At 40.1% G+C, this 17,963-nt stretch overlaps 1 protein-coding gene across 3 annotated transcripts in view; it reads left to right on the top strand.

The window, feature by feature from the left end:
- Positions 1-17,963, top strand: part of Vinc (vinculin) — a 66,686-nt gene that overhangs the window by 29,219 nt on the left and 19,504 nt on the right. The window contains exon 1 of one of the 3 annotated variants that reach the window (XM_067780745.1): positions 12,087-12,347. The exons of 1 other annotated variant lie outside the window; for it this stretch is intronic. The gene's annotated coding sequence lies outside the window, so the exon portion shown is untranslated. Of the gene's footprint in view, positions 1-12,086; positions 12,348-17,284; positions 17,483-17,963 lie in introns of those variants that run through there. One more of the 3 variants, XM_067780743.1, reaches the window with a different exon arrangement.

Consider the following 17,963-nt stretch of genomic DNA (forward strand, 5'->3'; position numbering starts at 1 on the left):
GTCCCTAAATCATCCCGTATTAGTCGAGAAAAAGTCCCGAAATGACCCCGACGGGATCCCGGACGGATCCCAAAAACCAGCTAGAAATGATGCCGGAAAGGTCCTCAAATGATCCCGTATTGGTCGAGAAAAAGTCCCGGAATGACCCCGACGGGATCCCGGACTGATCCCGAAAGCTATCCAGAAATGATGCCGGAAAGTTCCTCAAATGATCTCTTAATAGTCCCGAAATGACCCTGAAGGGATCCCCGACGAATCCCGGAAACTATCCAGAAATTATGCCGGAAAGGTTCCCAAATTATCCCCAAATAGTGCCGAAATGACCATGACGAGATCCCGGACGGATGCCGAAAACCGTCCAGAAATGATGGCGAAAGGGCCCCCAAATGATCCCGTATTAGCGGCGAAAAAGTCCTGAAATTATCCCGACGGGATCCCGGACGAATTTCGAAAACCATCCAGAAATGATGCCGGAAGGGAACCCAAATTATCCCGAAAAAGTCCCGAAATGACGCCGACGGGATCCCGGACGGATCCCGAAAACCATCCAGAAATGATGCCGGAAGAGCCCCCAAATGATCCCGAAAAGGTCCCCAAATGACCCCGACGAGATCCCGGACGGATACCGAAAACCATCCAGAAATGATACCGGTAGGTACCCCAAATGATCCCGAAATAGTCCCGAAATGACCCCGTCCGGATCCCGAAAACTATCCAGAAATGATGCCGAAAGGGTCCCCAAATGATCCCGTATTAGTCGAGAAAAAGTCCCGGAATGACCGCGACAGGATCCCGGACGGATCCCGAAAACCATCCAGAAATTATGCCGGAAGAGCCCCCAAATGATTCCGAAAAAGTCCTCAGACGACCCCGACATACTCCAGAGAAAGTTCCGAAATTGCTCCGAGGGGATCCACGACGGATCGCGAAAACCATACAGAAATGATTCCGGAAGGATCCCAAAATGATCCCGAAATAGTCCGGAAATGACCCAGATGGGATCCAGCACAGATCCAGAAATGATCCCGGAAGGGTCCAAAAACTATCCCGGAAAAGTAACAAAAAATCCCGAAATGGCTCCTACGGCATCCCGGGCGGATCCAGAAATGATCTCGGAAGGGTCCCCAAATGATCCCAAAATGGTTCCGAAATGACCCTGATGGATCCGGCAAACCATCAAGAAATTATGCCGGAAGGGTCCCCAAATGATCCCGAAATAATACAGAAAAAGTCACGAAACGACCCCTAGAGGATCCCCAAATGATCCCGTATTAGCCCCGAAAAGGTCCCGAAATAACCCCGACGGGATCCTGGACAAATCCTGAAAACCATCCAGAAATGATGCCGGAAGGATCCCAAATGATTCTGAAAAAGTCCCGCAATGATTCCGACGGGATCCCGAACGGATACCGAAAATCATCTAGAAGTGATGCCGGAAAGGTCCTCAAATGATCACCTAATAGTCCCGAAATGACCCTTAAGGGATCCTAGACGGATCCCGTAAACCATCTAGAAATGATCCCGATATAGTCCCGAAGAAGTCCGGAAATGACCCTAACGGGATCTCGAACGCATCCCTAAATGGACGGGATCCCGGACAGATGCCGAAATCCATCCAGAAATGATCTTGGGAGGGACCCCAAATGATTCCGACGGGATCCTGAACGGATACCGAAAACCATCCAGAAGTGATGCCGGAAAGGTCCTCAAATGATCACCTAATAGTCCCAAAATGACCCTGACGGCATCCCGGACTGATCCCGAAATCCATCCAGAAATGATCTTGGGAAGGTCCCAAAATGATCCCGAAATAGTCTCGGAAAAGTACGGAAATTACCCTGACGGGTTCCCGGACGAATCCTGAAAATCATCCTTAAATGATCACGAAAAAGTCCCGAAATGACCCTGAAGGGACCCCGAAAGGATCCCGAAAACTATCCAGAAATGATGCCGGAAAGGTCCTCGAATGATGTCCTAATAGTTCCGAAAAGACCCTGAGGGATCCCGAACGGATCCCGACAGCTATGCAGAAATGATGCCTAAAGGGTCCGCAAATGATCCCGTATTAGTCGAGAAAAAGTCCCGAAATGACCCCGACGGGATCCCGGACGAATCCCAAAAACCATCCAGAAATGATGCCGGTAGGTATCCCAAATGATCCCGAAATAGTCCCGAAATGACCTCGTCGGCATCCCGGACGGATCCCGAAAATTATCCAGAAATGATGCCGGAAAGGTCCCCAAATGATCCCCTAATAGTCCCGAAATTACCCTGATGGGATCCCGGAGGGATCCCGAAAACCATCCAGAAATGATGCCGAAAGGGTTCCCAAATGATCCCTTATTAGTCGCGAAAAGTCCCGAAATGACCCCGACGGGATCCCGGACGGATTCCGAAAACCAGCCAGAAAGGATGCCGAAAGGGTTCCCAAATGATCCCGTATTAGTCGCGAAAAAGTCCAGAAATGACCCTACGGGATCCCGGACGGGTCCCGAAAACCATCCAGAAATGATGCCGGAAGGGTCCCCAAATGATCGCGAAATAGTCCCGAAATGATTCCGGAATAGTCCCGAAAATGTCTCAAAATAACCCCGACGGGATCCCGAAAACTATACAGAAATGATCCCGGAAGGACCCAAAATGATCCCGAAAAAGTCCCGAAATTACCCCGGCGGGATCTCGGACCGATCCCGAAAACCATCCAGAAATGATCCCGGAAGGGCCTCGATATGACCCTTACGGGATTACAAATAAGGTGTAGCTAATTATAAAACCATGTTAATAAGGCAGCAGGCGCATTGGAGCGAATGAAAAGTTACATAGAAACATACAGGTAAAGCTAATAAAAACGTGCTAATAAAAACAATTGAAGGAGGGCGGATGGCGGGTGTAGAAGGTGAGGACTACTGATCGTTCCTCCAAAATTGTCTAGATCTCGATCTGTATGTGCCAGATACCAAAAACTATTGATGTAGGAGAAAATTTATATTGAGTTATAACAATTTATAGATTTTACACCAGAGGGGGTGATAAAGGGAGGAGGGGGTGGCGGAGTGTTTCACTGCTTACTTTGTAAGCCCTCGACTTATTTGACCCCTTGAGTCTGTGATATTGGTGAAGGCCAGTATACGTAAAGTTATAATGTGTAAAAATTATTAAAAAGTAATTGCTCGAAAGGGTCGTGGGACCCCCACCCCTCTTTCCATGTTCGAAAAAAATTTCGCTAGCAGACTACTGTCTGTGTCCCAAATTTCATCAAAATCCGTGTAGCCATTCTGGCGTGATTCAGTCGCAAAGACGAAAAAATATAATAATTAAATTATAACTGTTCCTAGGGGTCGGGGACCACGCCCCTTTTGAAAAATATATAGCTAGTAGATCCTTCTAGACTATTGGCTATATGTGTGCAAAATTTCATCCAAATCGGTCCAGCCGTTCTTGCGTTATTGAGTCACAAAGACAAACGTCTGGACAAACATCCAAACATCCAAACATACAAACATCCAAACTTTCCCGCGGCTCCGTCCGCAAGGAGAAATTTAAATATATGGGCTCTTCGCATTAGCCTGCTTATCAAGTTATCTGTTTAAAATTTTGTTTTCTGTCTAATGCATTTTATTTTTGAAATTGAGTAAAAAAAAGAACTAAATGAGCTGATAACCTGATAGGATCACAAACGATCCCGAAATTGTCCAGAAAAAGCTACGAAATGACCCCCACGCTATAGCGGACGGATCCCGAAAACCATCCAGAAATGCCCCGGTAGGGTCTCCAAAAGTTCCCGGAAAAGTCCCAAAAAAAACCCAAAATGAAAACGACACGATTCCAGACGTATCCAGAGAACCACACAGAAATAATCCCTGAAGGTGTTCCAAAATGATCCCGAAAAGGTTCCGAAATGACCCTGACGGGCTCCAGGGCGGATCTCAAAAACCATTCCGAAAATATCCAGGAAGGGTCCCTAAGTTATCCCGACATACTCCAGAAAAAGTTCCGAAATGGCTCCGAGGGGATCCACGATGGATCGCGAAAACCATACAGAAATGATCTTGGGAGGGTCACAAAATGATCCCGAAATAGTCTCGGAAAAGTCCAGAAATTACCCTGACAGGATCCCGGACGAATCCTGAAAACCAATCTTAAATGATGCCGAAAAAGTCCCGAAATGACCCTGATGGGACCCGAAAGTATCCCGAAAACTATCCAGAAATGATGCCGGAAAGGTCCTCAAATGATCTCCTAATAGTTCCGAAAAGACCCTGACGGGATCCAGAACGGATCCCGACAACTATCCAGAAATGATACCGAAAGGGCCCGCAAATGATCCCATATTAGTCGAGAAAAAGTCCTGAAATGACCCCGACGGGATGCCGGACGAATCCCAAAAACCATCCAGAAATGATGCCGGAAGGGACCCCAAATGATCCCGAAAAAGTCACGCAATTATTCCGACGGGATCCTGAACGGATACCGAAAACCATCCAGAAGTGATGCCGGAAAGGTCCTCAAATGATCACATAATAGTCCCAAAATGACCCTAACGGCATCCCGGACAGATCCCGAAATCCATCCAGAAATGATCTTGGGAAGGTCCCAAAATGATCCCGAAATAGTCTCGGAAAAGTCCAGAAATTACCCTGACGGGTTCCCGGACGAATCCTGAAAGCCATCCTTAAATGATCCCGGAAAAGTCCGAAATGACCCTGACGGGATCCCGAAAGGATTCCGAAAACTATCCAGAAATGATTCCGGAAGGTCCTCAAATGATCCCCTAATAGTCCCGAAATGACCGTGATGGGATCCCGAACGGATCCCGATAACTATCCAGAAATGATGCCGAAAGGGTCCCCAAATGATCCCGTATTAGTCGAGAAAAAGTCCCGAAATGACCCCGACGGGATCCCGGACGAATCCCAAAAACCATCCAGAAATGATGCCGGTAGGTATCCCAAATGATCCCGAAATAGTCCCGAAATGACCTCGTCGGCACCCGGACGGATCCCGAAAATTATCCAGAAATGATGCCGGAAAGGTCCCCAAATGGTCCCCTAATAGTCCCGAAATTACCCCGACGGGATCCCGGACGGATCCCGAAAACCATCCAGAAATGATGCCGGAAGAGCCCCCAAATGATCCCGAAAAGGTTCCCAAATGACCCCGACGAGATCCCGGACGGATACCGAAAACCATCCAGAAATGATGACGATAGGTACCCCAAATGATCCCGAAAAAGTCCCCAAATGACCCCGACATACTCCAGAAAAAGTTGCGAAATGGCTCCGAGGGGATCCACGACGGATCGCGAAAACCATACAGAAATGATTCCGGAAGGATCCCAAAATGATCCCGAAATAGTGCGGAAATGACCCAGATGGGATCCCGCACAGATCCAGAAATGATTCCGGAAGGGTCCAAAAACTATTCCGGAAAAGTAACAAAAAATGCCGAAATGGCTCCTACGGCATCCCGGACGGATCCAGAAATGATCTCGGAAGGGTCCCTAAACGATCCCAAAATGGTCCCGAAATGACCCTGATGGATCCGGCAAACCATCAAGAAATTATGCCGGAAGGGTCCCCAAATGATCCCGAAATAATACAGAAAAAGTCACGAAACGACCCCTAGAGGATCCCCAAATGATCCCGTAATAGCCCCGAAAAGGTCCCGAAATAACCCCGACGGGATCCCGGACAAATCCCGAAAACCATCCAGAAATGATGCCGGAAGGGATCCCAAATGATTCCGAAAAAGTACCGCAATGATTCCGACGGGATCCCGAACGGATACCGAAAATCATCCAGAAGTGATGCCGGAAAGGTCCTCAAATGATCACCTAATAGTCCCGAAATGACCCTTAAGGGATCCTGGACGGATCCCGTAAACCATCCAGAAATGATCCCGATATAGTCCCGAAGAAGTCCTGAAATGACCCTGAGGGATCTCGAAAGCATCCCTAAATGATCCTGACGGGATCCCGGACAGATCCCGAAATCCATCCAGAAATGACCTTGGGAGGGCCCCAAATGATCCCGAAAAAGTCCCGTAATGATTCCGACGGGATCCTGAACGGATACCGAAAACCATCCGGAAGTGATGCCGGAAAGGTCCACAAATGATCACCTAATAGTCCCAAAATGATCCTGATGGCATCCCGGACTGATCCCGAAATCCATCCAGAAATGATCTTGGGAAGGTCCCAAAATGATCCCGAAATAGTCTCAGAAAAGTCCAGAAATTACCCTGACGGGATCCCGGACGAATCCTGAAAGCCATCCTTAAATGATCCCGGAAAAGTCCCGAAATGACCCTGACGGGAACCCGAAAGGATCCCGAAAACTATCCAGAAATGATGCCAGAAAGGTCCTCAAATGGTCTCCTAATAGTTCCGAAAAGACCCTGACGGGATCCCGAACGTATCCCGACAACTATCCAGAAATGATACCGAAAGGGCCCGCAAATGATCCCGTATTAGTCGAGAAAAAGTCCCGAAATGACCCCGACGGGATGCCGGACGAATCCCAAGAATCATCCAGAAATGATGCCGGAAGGGACCCCAAATGATCCCGAAAAAGTCCCGCAATTATTCCGACGGGATCCTGAAAAGATACCGAAAACCATCCAGAAGTGATGCCGGAAAGGTCCTCAAATGATCACCTAATAGTCCCAAAATGACCCTGGCGGCATCCCGGACAGATCCCGAAATCCATCCAGAAATGATCTTGGGAAGGTCCCAAAATGATACCGAAATAGTTTCGGAAAAGTCCAGAAATTACCCTGTCGGGTTCCCGGACGAATCCTGAAAGCCATCCTTAAATGATCCCGAAAAAGTGTCGAAATGACCCTGACGGGACCCCGAAAGGATCCCGAAAACTATCCAGAAATGATTCCGGAAGGTCCTCAAATGATCCCCTAATAGTCCCGAAATGACCGTGATGGGATCCCGGACGGATCCCGAAAACCATCCAGAAATGATACCGAAAGGGTTCCCAATTGATCCCGTATTAGTCGCGAAAAAGTCCCGAAATTACCCCGACGGGATCCCGGACGGATCCCGAAAACCATCCAGAAATGATGCCGGAAGAGCCCCCAAATGATCCCGAAAAAGTCCCCAAATGACCCCGACGAGATCCCGGACGGATCCCGAAAACCATCCAGAAATGATGCCGTAAGAGCCCCCAAATGATCCCGAAAAAGTCCCCAAATGACACCGACGAGATCCGGGACGGATCCCGAAAACCATCCAGAAATGATGCCGAAAGGGTTCCCAAATGATCCCGTATTAGTCGCGAAAAAGTCCCGAAATGACCCCGACGGGATCCCGGACGGATCCCGAAAACCATCCAGAAATGATGCCGGAAGAGCCCCCAAATGACCCCGAAAAAGTCCCCAAATGACGCCGACGAGATCCCGGACGGATCCCGAAAACCATCAAGAAATGATGCCGGAAGAGCCCCCAAATGATCCCGAAAAAGTCCCCAAATTACCCCGACGAGATCTCGGACGGATCCCGAAAACCATCCAGAAATGATGCCAAAAGGGTCCCCAAATGATCCCGTATTAGTCGCGAAAAAGTCCCGAAATGACCCCGACGGGATGCCGGACGAATCCCGAAGACCATCCAGAAATGATGCCTAAAGGGACCCCGAATAACCCCGAAAAAGTCAAGTAATGATCCCGGCAACCATCAAGAACTTATCTCTCGAAGGTACGCAAATGATCCCGAAAGTACCCCGACGGGATCCCGGGCGGATCCCGAAAATCATCCAGAAATGATGCCGGAAGGGTCCCCAAATGATCGCGAAATAGTCCCGAAATGATTCCGGAATAGTCCCGAAAATGTCCCAAAATAACCCCGACGGGATCCCGGACGGATCCCGAAAACTATACAGAAATTATCCCGGAAGGGTCCCAAAATGATCCCGAAATAGTCCCGAAAAAGTCCCGAAATTACCCCGGCGTAATCCCGTACCGATCCCGAAAACCATCCAGAAATGATCCCATAAGGGTCTCGATATGACCCTTACGGGATTACAAATAAGGTGAAGCTAATTATAAAACCATGTTAATAAGGCAGCAGGCGCATTGGAGCGAATAAAAGGTTACATAGAAACATACAGGTAAAGCTAATAAAAGCGTGCTAATAAAAACAATTGATGGAGGGCGGATGGCGGGAGTAGAGGAGAGGACCACTGATCGTTCCTCCAAAATTGTCTAGATCTCGTTCTGTATGTACCAGATACCAAAAACTATTGATTTAGGAGAAAATTTATATTGAGTTATAACAATTTATAGATTTTACACCAGAGGGGGAGATAAAGGGGGCGGGCGGAGGGTGTCACTGCTTACTTTGTAATCCCTCGACTTATTTGACCCCTTGAGTCTGTGATATTGGTGAAGGCCAGTATACGTAAAGTTATAATGTGTAAAAATTATTAAAAAGTAATTGCTCGAAAGGGTCGTGGGACCTCCACCCCTCTTTCCATGTTCGAAAAAAATTTCGCTAGTAGACTACTGTCTGTGTCCCAAATTTCATCAAAATCCGTGTAGGCATTCTGGCGTTATTCAGTCGCAAAGACGAAAAAATATAATAATTAAATTATAACTGTTCCTAGGGGGCGGGGACCACGCCCCTTTTGAAAAATATATAGCTAGTAGATCCTTCTAGACTATTGGCTATATGTGTGCAAAATTTCATCCAAATCGGTCCAGCCGTTCTTGCGTTATTGAGTCACAAAGACAAACGTCTGGACAAACATCCAAACATCCAAACATCCAAACATCCAAACATCCAAACATCTAAACATCCAAACATCTTAACATCCAAACTTTCCCATTTATAATATATATATTAGATATATTAGATATATTAGATTTAACCGGTTTTTTTTTTTTGGCAAGCAAACAAGTATGTTTAGTTATTTCAACAGAAGAAAACTGTTGGTCTCAAGTTAACAATATTTTGTTAGAATTCCAGATAGCCAATGAATTTGAAAAAAAAAAATGTTCTGTTAAAAGAACTTATTTCATTATTTCATTATTAGCATCACTATGCTGTTAGAAATAATCACAACAACAAAAACAGCAAGCAGTCACATTTATGTACATGTACACATTAAAACAAGCAGTCACACTTATGTACAAAGCAACGGAGAATATTCCATGCACATTACCAGCAGCTTGAATCGGAGAGATTATTTCACATACATATGTGAAGCCGGCAGCTAAGAGCAGAAGTTGTTACTCACACATACACACGCATATGGCTAGAAGAAAAACATAAACTACAGATATACATGTATATAGCAAAATAAGCAAGCATGAGATACAACTGTTCTAGAAGGCATGTTCGTGAAACGTCTAGACCTTAGGAGAAATGGGCGAAGGAGGTAACCGAGAATATAAAAGCAGCGCAAGCTGAGGAATCAATAATCAGTTTGATTTAAACACGCTATTAGTGAAGTATAATTGTGATTGTGAAGTACTACTCCCAAGGTAGTCTAAATAAAGACCATTTTGCAAAACTAAATATTGGAGTTATTTATTCGTCAGTTCAGCGATTCTAACGTTAGCAGAAGGTATATAACTATCAGGAATTTCCCAGAATTCGTTACAATATTATGCAAACGCATCAGCTTATTTTAAAGAGAAGCTTACGCTCACTACTTTGCTCTTATGACTATCGTGCTACAGAATTCTCTGTCATATCAACAACCACTGTTATTCTAATGTTGACGGAAAACTGTTATTTTAACAGTATTAATTCGTGTTCTTAGGCTCTGTTTTTCAGTGCAAGTTCAACTCAGTTTGTCAGTTAAACTACGCTTAAACTTATTCTACAATTTTTCAGTCACCTTTAACTAAAGTTTAAGCTGAGCTTAAACGGTCGATCTTACAGGGTTAAACACTAGTTAACCTATCAGTTGTTTGCGTTCGTTCGCAATGGCGGCGAATATATCCAACAAGCATTTGGACTTGAGTACCGTTAGAGCTCTTGTTGATAACTAGCATATTTCAATCGCAAGAGTTGTTTCGTGGCACAGCTTGAGTATCATAGCGTTCTCAGCAAAAAAGAGATTTTTTTTAAAACAAAAAATGCTGTTACTTAAGTTGAAAAAAATATAGTTCTCAACTTGTAGTCAAGTGTGGGTCTCTAACTGGACTAAAATGTAGGATGTCAATACTTAAGTATTTTCACGAAAATAAATTAAAACATTTTAATTTATTTTGAATTTATAACGTTTCATTTCTCACAATGGTGATATTACCTTGGGGTGTATTTGTTTCAACTCCACCTCATCTCGATATCCATTGTAGGCTATTATCTGGAGAAATATGCTGGAAATTCATTTGGGAACTATAAATTTCTAAAAACACTCTCAAGGCTTGGAGAATAATTTGAGAATGACGTTGGAGATCAACTCGAGTTGAATAGTGATTGGAGAATGATGTTGAATATCAACTTCAGATAAACCAATTCCAGCTGCTGCTTTATCTACAAATTATCTAGGTAATGAAAAACCAACGTTGCCATACAAAAAAGCCAAGTCCAAAGGACGCCGTAAACTATGACTGAAAAACTGCTCTGTAGTTTAACTGTAGTTTAAATTTGATAATAGACTAATTTGACTGATTGAGCCCGTAGTGGTGACAGAAGTTTGTTTTAACGGCCAAACTGAAACCCCCTATCAAAAACCAAGACCTATGTTATAAAATAACTCCGTCCTCTTGGCAAATACTAGAAGCTTCCTAGGACTTAAGCCACTTGCTGCTTCTAGATCTGACAGCTGTATCACTCCTAATAGCTGGAGTCTTATCCTGGCAAGTGCAGGGCACCAGCACAGAACGTGCTCGATCGTTTTCTCATCCAACCCGCACTTCCTACATCTGCTATCACTGACCAATCCTAATTTAAATACATGTGACGCCAGAAGGCAGCCCCAGTCAGCATATCCGTCATGAGTCTACAGTCCTCTCTTTTTAATGATAGAAGCAACTTTGTTAGTCTAAGGTTGTAATACCTACACATTATTTTCGACACTTTACAGCCCCACGCTTGAACCCACGCCTTTCCCGCTTGGTCGATCATGTGCACCTCTCGCCTTCACTTAATCTCGCCCAATCTAATTGAGACGTATACGGAGCAAACTTCAAAGGATGCGCCCTTTTTAGCTATTTCGTCCGCTTTTTCATTCCCATCTATTCCCATATGCCCTGGGACCCAATATAGATGTATGCTTATCCCTGTCCCGATTCTCTCCAGAGACTGCTTACACTTTAACACGCATTTAGATGCTGTGCTATGCGAGATTATTGCCTTAATTGCTGCTTGACTGTCAATATAAAAGTTAACACGGTTGCAGCTTAAGCTATTCTCTTCCAGTGTTTCTACTGCTTTCCGCTTGGAAAACGCTACAGTAATCCGGCAGCCTGTAGGATCTGCTTATTTCCGGATCAGCACAGTATACCGCAGACCCTACTCCTTCCACTACTTTGGAACCATCTGTGTACACATGTATCGCCTCGTCCGCCATTTGCGCACCCTTACGCCAACCGTCCACCTCTATTGTTGCCTTAAGATCTCCCTCGAAGCGCAGATAGGGAATCAGGTAGTCTGATAAGAGTTTAAGCAAACTTAGTTTAAGCTTAGCTTAACCAACTACTGAAAAACCGGGCCTTGAGGTGATATTAATAAATTTTTCGTTAACAGAAGCTAGTTAGGCAGCCACCGTAGGCCGCGGAAATAAAGTCTTTTTTTCTTAACAGAGCTGTTCCAATTATTTGATTTACTTTTTTTGTTGATTTGATTCTTGAAACACTCAATTCGGAATCAACAATTTGTGCGTAGTTGTTTCAACAGCTTTTTGTAATTTCGTAAATGAGTTGAGCTTTTTTCTTTCAGTGTATATATACTTTTGTATATAAATTCTATGTGCGTTGTTTTTTTTGGTACACCGATTAGTCTGGGTTTTTTTGTTGTTTGTTTGGCTGTTGATGATGATTCAGTTGATTCATCGGTGCATTCGGTGAAAGCAAAAGCGTCAAGCCGGTTGACAAATAAATTCTGCTTGGTTAGTAGTTCTAGTAAACTGTGCGGTTAGAGTAGTAATCGGAAAACTGATTTGGTTTTAAAAGGAAAAAGTTAATAATAAAGAAAAATTAAATCTTAATATATATAAATTTCGTGTCACGTTGTTTGTCCGCGATGGACTCATAAGCTACTTAATCGATTTCAATCAAATTTTCACACCGTTTGCAGTTTGATCCAACTTGAAAGATAGAATAGCCTGTGAAGTTTTTTACCTGGAAGTGGACCAGGGACCGATATGCTCGAAAAAATTCTATTCACGGTTCGATTTTTTGGAAATTTGTAAATATTGTAACGATTTTAGGGAAATTATGATTATTTATTTAGTATCAGCTTAGTGATGCTAATATTCGTCACATTATATAGGTAGCTCTTTGCCTAGATTAGTATTGACGAACAAATTCTGTTCTTCGTTTGATTTACCTAAAATTGGGCATATGGGTATCCCTTTGCCTGGATTAGTAGTTATGACCCTTTTTCGGGAAATGGAGCAGAGACCAAGTGAGTCTGTGACTTGGACAGGGACCTGGAAAAAGGGATGGCGAAGAACTAGAGAGAAGAGAAAAGAGGTAAGGAGAAAGATATAGATTTAGACGAAGATAGAGATGTAGATAGATGGAGCGGAAAGGACGTGATGAAAAAGATGGAGAAAGAGACGCAGAAAAAGAGAAAGGCAGAGAGAAGAGTTAATAAAAAGATAAGCAAAAGGGCGGGAGAGGGGAAGGGAGAGTACTTAAGAGGCAAAACTTCAGATAAACCAAAGTTGGCACAGTTTTCAAATGAGAGGAATGGAGGGTGGTTTTAAAACAAAACCATAAAGTTTTACCTTGCTGTTAAATATATAATATTGTGGCGAATATTAGCATCTATGTGATGTTAGTAAATAATCATAACAACAATAAAAGCAAGCAGCCACACTTATGTACAAGGCAACGAAGAGTATTCCACACACATAATCAGCAGCGCGAAGCGAAGAGGTTGTTTCACATACACATATGTAGTCAGCAGACAAGAGCAGAAGCTGTTACTCACACATACATACGTATATAGCTAGAAGAAACATAAACTCCAAATATGCCTGTATATAGCTAAATAACCCAGCATGAGATAAAACTGTTCTAGAAGGCATGTTCGTGAAACGCCTAGACCTTAGGAGAAATGGGCGAATGAGGTAACCGAGAATATAAAAGCAGCGCAAGCTGAGGAATCAGTAATCAGATTTGATTTAAACACGCAAAGTATAATTGTGATTGTGAAGTACTACTCGCAAAGTAATCCAAATAAAGACCATTTTGCTATACTGAATATCGGGGTATTTACTCGACAGTTCAGCGTTCAGCGATTCGAACGTTAGCGGAAAATGTATAATTATCAGGATCCCCCCAAAAATCCTTAGAATATAGTATACTTAGTAGTAGAGAGAAGCTGGGTCAAAACCTTCTCGGAAGTTATAGCGCCTTATATTTATTTATTTATTTTGTATACTTAGTGGCTGGATCCAGAACTTGTCGGTGGACAATACAAATTTCTTGTTTTTAAAATCGAGCGCAGATTATTTCAAAATTCAAAACCATTCCAAGAAAATGTGTATGCTCATTTGGTTCTGTTTGATTTTCATTACAATTTTTAACAGTTTAGAAGGGAATAAATAATAAAAAAAATGTTGTAATAAAAATAAAAATTATAAATAATTTCAAACAACTAAAAAAACAAAACAAAAAGAGTATAAAGTGATATTACCTACAAAAGTGCAAATACTTTCAAAATATAATAAGAAAAATGTACATAAGGAAAAGTAACTAAAATAAATAAAAAATGCGATCACTAATAAAAACTACTAACTTTAAAAGACCTTGAAATGTAAAGAAAAAATTTAAAATATATCTTAAACCACCTGCTTTTTAAGTTAAACCAAACTCGGCTGCATGACATAATATTCGAAAATGTTTTATGCATTAAAAACACAAAAAAATAAGCGAAACATTGAAGAAAATAAAGGCATAGCCAAAACATCCAAAACAAAATCTAAAAAGCGAGACATAATTAAATTATTCTCTCAAGTTCATAATGACATTATTGAGTTTACGCTGGGTAGGCACTTTGACAAAGTAATTTTTAATGGAATACATAAATTTAGAAGCTATGAATATTTTAAATATTAAAGAAATATAAAAGAACAAAAAAACCAAAGAAGAACAAAGCAAACAGAAATTCAAAATATTAAATGTCTATAAAAGTAAAATGCACACACAAACAAAATTAGAAAAGAAGAAATAGAATGAATAATGAAAAAAGCTGGTAAAATCAACCAAATTACATGTCAATTCAATCGAAATTTCTGTAAATTTGTATTCAACGCAAATTGCTGTTAAACAACTTCGGTCAAATTTTTGATTTTGAATTGACAGTTTTAGCTCTCAAATCAACAAAAAAAGTTCTTGGAATGTTAGCCACAGCTCTAAAAAAAAATTAAAAATATCCAAGGAAAGAGGCGTGAGATTCAAATAAAAAATAAAAAAAAATATAAAATAATTATTTTTTTGGAAAATTAAATTTTTTAAATTTTTAATTATTTTAATTAAAAAACATTAAAAATTTGGTGAAACAGAAAAATAAATTCATAAAGTTAAATGTAAACTAATTTAAAAACTAAAAAAATTACAAACACAAATTGGAATTGTAATTTATCGATAATCGAAATATAAAATAAAAAATTTTAAAAATTTGTAAAAATTAAAAATATTTTAAAATTTTCAACATTAATTATTTTAATTAAAAAACATTAAAAATTTGGTGAAACAGAAAAATAAATTCATAAAGTTAAATGTAAACTAATTTAAAAACTAAAAAAATCACAAACACAAATTGGGATTGTAATTTATCGATAATCGAAATATAAAATAAAAAATTTTTTTAATTTGTAAAAATTAAAAATATTTTTAAATTTTCAACATTCTTTTAATTTAATAAGACAGCAAAATTTAAAAACAAGTGAAAGGTAAGAATAAAAAAAAACGAAATTCATTAATTTTAATAAATATAAAAAACTTAAATTGTAATTAATATAAAATTTAAAAAAATTTCAATTCGATTTTGTTTCGTTAAAGTTGACAAAACAGGCTATATTATATTGAATACAAAAATAATAAAGTTAATTAAATTAATATAATAATTAATTATTTACAGACCAATAAAACCATAACGTTAACAAGTAAGGAAAGCTAAGTTCGGGTGTAACCGATCATTACATAATCAGCTGAGAGCTTTGGAGACAAAATAAGGGAAAATCACCATTTAGCAAAATGAACCTAGGGTAACCCTGGAATGTGTTTGTATGACATGTGTATCAAATGAAAGGTGTTAATGATTATTTAAAACGTAGTGGGCCTTAATTCTATAGGTGGACGCCTTTTCGAGATATCGCAATAAGGGTGGACCAGGGGTGACTTTAGAATGTGTTTGTACGATATGGGTATAAAATTAAAAGTATAAATGAGGGTTTTAAAAGGGAGTAGCCCTTAGTTGTATATGTGAACATCTTCTGTCGGGTACCGGTAATTTATTTATATATGTCATACCACGAACAGTATTCCTGCCATGATTCCAAGCGCTTTTGATTTCGCCCTACAGAACTTTTTCATTTTCTTTCTACTTAATATGGTAGGTGTCACACCCATTTTACAAAGTTTTTCCTAAAGTTATATTTTGCATCAAAAAACCAATCCAATTACCAAGTTTCATCTCTTCTTTCATATTTGGTACAGAATAATGGCATTTTTTTCATTTTTCGTAATTTTCGATATCGGAAAAGTGGGCGTGGTCATAGTCGGATTTCGGCCAAATTTTATACCAAGATAAAGTGACTTCAGATAAGTACATGGACTAAGTTTAGTTAAGATATATCGTTTTTTGCGCAAGTTATCGTGTTAACGGCCGAGCGGAAGGACAGACGGTCGACTGTGTATAAAAACTGGGCGTGGCTTCAACCGATTTCGCCCATTTTCACAGAAAACAGTTATCGTCATAGAATCTATGTCCCTACCAAATTTCACAAGGATTGGAAAATTTTTGTTCGACTTATGGCATTAAAAGTATTCTAGACGAATTAAATGAAAAAGGGCGGAGTTACGCCCATTTTGAAATTTTCTTTTATCTTTGTATTTTGTTGCACCATATCATTACTGGAGTCGAATTTTGACATAATTTACTTTTATACTGTAAAGATATTAAATTTTTTGTTAAAATTTGACTTTAAAAAAAAAATTGTTTTAAAAGTGGGCGTGTTCGTCATCCGATTTCGCTAATTTTATTTAGCACACATATACTAATAGGAGTAACGTGCCTACCAAATTTCATCATGATATCTTCAACGACTGCCAAATTACTTCTTTTAAAAGTGGGCGGTGCCATGCCCATTGTCCAAAATTTTTCTAATTTTCTATTTTGCGTCATAAGGTCAACGCACCTACCAAGTTTCATCGCTTTATCCGTCTTTGGTAATGAATTATCGCACTTTTCCGGTTTTACGAAATTTTCGATATCGAAAAAGTGGGCGTGGTTGTAGTCCGATTTCGTTCATTTTAAATAGCGATCTGAGATGAGCGCCAAGGAACCTACATACCAAATTTCATCAAGATACCTCAAAATTTACTCAAGTTATCGTGTTTACAGACGGACGGACAGACGGACGGACGGACATGGCTAAATGAATTTCGTTTTTCACCCAGATCATTTTGATATATAGAAGTCTATATCTATATCGATTAGTTTATGCCGTTACGGATTACCGTTATGCGAACAAAATTAATATACTCTGTGAGCTCTGCTCAGGTGAGTATAACAAAACTGTTTTAACGCCAACAGGCACTGTAATTAAAATCGAAATATGGAATAAACAATATTAAAAATTTGTAAGAATCTCGAACAAAACAAGCGTATATAATATTTTCAATATTATTTTAAATTAATGAGACAACAAAATTTAAAAAACAAGTGAAAGGTAACACTAAAAAAACAAAATTCATTCATTCAAATACATTTAAAGAAATAAACGTGATAAATATAAAATTTAAACAAATTTTTAAATTTTAAAGTTAAAAAAATATTCAATTTCGACAAAACAGCTTTAGCTAACTGAAAAGCGAAAGGATAAACGTAAATTTTATTTTAGTATTAAATATAGAAAAACTATCACACATAAATTAAAAATAAAATACAAAAATTTCATTTTATAACATAAAGCGTGCAACGGAAAAAGTGAGTCATGCAGAAAAAATCCAAAGCTCCGGAAGAGTGAAAACCAAAACATTTGCTACAAAACGATAGATATACATCGGACCGTTTAAAAAAATGTTTTATTCGCGAAATGGGTGAAAATAAAGAAAAAGAGTATATTAAGTTAGTAGCAAAATAATATGTAAAGCATAGCCTCATTTCTCCTCGTGCGAATGAAAATTCCTATCATATAAGTGTATACATTCACTTCAGTGAGTGACAGTAAGCCTGAATGCCTTTATAAAATTATATTATATAGTGGTGACTGGGAATGTGAGTGACTGCGACGCAAAGTGTCACGCCGTCATACATAATCTGGCCCTTATAGTTTGCGCATTCACAGAATACTTTCCATTAAAACTTGTATAAAAACTTCTGCACTTTTGGCAACTAATACAACTTAAATAAATTGAAATGACTTATCGCATTTTAATGCAAATTTTTAAAATTTTCTGAAACGGTCTAGTGTGCGTAAAAATATTTAAACAAGCACGTTCAGTTAAATGACTAATTTCACGGTGTTTTATTTTTTTTTATTTCTAGCATTTCCATAAATTTAAAGTACTGGTCTAAATATTTTTATTCGCACACTAGACCGTTTCAG

The sequence above is a fragment of the Eurosta solidaginis genome, chromosome 4 (genome assembly GCF_040869045.1).
Source record: "Eurosta solidaginis isolate ZX-2024a chromosome 4, ASM4086904v1, whole genome shotgun sequence".
NCBI lineage: Eukaryota > Metazoa > Arthropoda > Insecta > Diptera > Tephritidae > Eurosta > Eurosta solidaginis.